The following is a 2500-nucleotide window of genomic DNA, read 5'->3' on the forward strand; positions in this document are numbered from 1 at the left end:
TTGTAACCCTTTTGTAACCCTTTCTAACCCTCTCGCCTCCCGTCTTAGCGTGACGGCATTCTGGCACGTGACGTCACGTCCCACTCATCACGGAAGCATTGGTGGTTCAGTGGTAGAATTCTTGCCTGCCACGCGGGAGGCCAGGGTTCGATTCCCGGCCAATGCACTGCTCTTGCGTGGACCGTCGTTGGCCTTGCTTTCAGTTGATTTGGCCTCTTTGCCGCGTGTAACCTCTTGAGCTAGCACGGCGCTCCAAGTCAGACTACCGTGTCCTCGTTAGTATAGTGGTCAGTATCCCTGCCTGTCACGCGGGAGACCAGGGTTCAATTCCCTGACGGGGAGAAATGCTCTTTTTGCTTAGTGTGGTTCACTGGCATCTCACAGAACTTGATTTGAAGGACACTTTATTTCTGTCAGACATTCGTGTGTTGCAGTAAGATGACCGGGTGGCTATTCGGGACATCCGGCATGGCTCCAAACAAGAATGAGCAAAAACACATTTACAATAGAACAGAAAATGAGTCGTGATCGTATAGTTTTAGGTTTCTCGTCGCTAACACGTGCGGCTATCAGAACCATCGCATCACTCCTCAAATGACTGAAGTTACCTAGACTAGATGAATAACATCATTTAAAGTAGCTAACTTGGCTCTTCTTAACAACATTAAATGAAAAATACGAATATTTGTGTTTGTAACTTGATGAAAGGGGATTCATCCCGAACCTCCCAAGAAGGGGGTTCACCCCACACCACTCCACACAAGAATGGGCGAATGCAGCCCCCATCCCACTGTCCCCACACCAACACCATGGTAACACTATTAGGGGGCATGGTTTTACATGTCCCTTTAGCAATAACTGAACAACGCGTATTCTTCAGCGTTACACTTGCACAAAAAAGCGGGACACGTGGAACCATCTGTCCAGCAGGGGCTGACTTCAACCACGCCCGGATCTGCCAGCAGTTCTTCACAGGACGATGATTGGTCCCAAACCCTGTGTCCTGAGAAGAAGGTTGAAACCACGCAGCCGCTGTCAAGGGCGGGTTTGGGTTCTCAGATCAAAAGCTCTTGTAGGTTCCACCGAGATTTGAACTCGGATTGCTGGATTCAGAGTCCAGAGTGCTGACCGTTCGTTACACCATGGAACCCCACCGTGAGGCAGACGGAAAGACTCACGAAAGAGACTGTGCATCTCTCTGGCTTTTGTAACCCTTTTGTAAACCTTTCTAATCCTCTCGCCTCCCGTCTTAGCGTGACGGCGTGACGGCGTTCTGGCACGTGACGTCACGTCTGGCTCGTCACGGAAGCATTGGTGGTTCAGTGGTAGAATTCTCGCCTGCCACGCGGGAGGCCCGGGTTCGATTCCCGGCCAATGCACTGCTCTTAAGTGGACCGTCGTTGGCCTTGCTTTCAGTTGATTTGGCCTCTTTGCCGCGTGTAACCTCTTGAGCTAGCACGGCGCTCCAAGTCAGACTACCGTGTCCTCGTTAGTATAGTGGTCAGTATCCCCGCCTGTCACGCGGGAGAGCAGGGTTCAATTCCCTGATGGGGAGAAATGCTCTTTTTGCTTAGTGTGGTTCACTGGCATCTCACAGAACTTGATTTGAAGGACACTTTATTTCTGTCAGACATTCGTGTGTTGCAGTAAGATGACCGGGTGGCTATTCGGGACATCCGGCATGGCTCCAAACAAGAATGAGCAAAAACACATTTACAATAGAACAGAAAATGAGTCGTGATCGTATAGTTTTAGGTTTCTCGTCGCTAACACGTGCGGCTATCAGAACCATCGCATCACTCCTCAAATGACTGAAGTTACCTAGACTAGATGAATAACATCATTTAAAGTAGCTAACTTGGCTCTTCTTAACAACATTAAATGAAAAATACGAATATTTGTGTTTGAAACTTGATGAAAGGGGATTCATCCCGAACCTCCCAAGAAGGGGGTTCACCCCGCACCGCTCCACACAAGAATGGGCGAATGCAGCCCCCATCCCACTGTCCCCACACCAACACCATGGTAACACTATTAGGGGGCATGGTTTTACATGTCCCTTTAGCAATAACTGAACAACGCGTATTCTTCAGCGTTACACTTGCACAAAAAAGCGGGACACGTGGAACCATCTGTCCAGCAGGGGCTGACTTCAACCACGCCCGGATCTGCCAGCAGTTCTTCACAGGACGATGATTGGTCCCAAACCCTGTGTCCTGAGCTGAAGGTTGAAACCAAGCAGCCGCTGTCAAGGGCGGGTTTGGGTTCTCAGATAAATGCTCTTGTAGGTTCCACCGAGATTTGAACTCGGATTGCTGGATTCAGAGTCCAGAGTGCTGATCGTTACACCATGGAACCCCACCGTGAGGCAGACGGAAAGACTCACGAAAGAGACTGTGCATCTCTCTGGCTTTTGTAACCCTTTTGTAACCCTTTCTAACCCTCTCGCCTCCCGTCTTAGCGTGACGGCATTCTGGCACGTGACGTCACGTCTGACTCG

The sequence above is a fragment of the Osmerus mordax genome, chromosome 11 (genome assembly GCF_038355195.1).
Source record: "Osmerus mordax isolate fOsmMor3 chromosome 11, fOsmMor3.pri, whole genome shotgun sequence".
NCBI lineage: Eukaryota > Metazoa > Chordata > Actinopteri > Osmeriformes > Osmeridae > Osmerus > Osmerus mordax.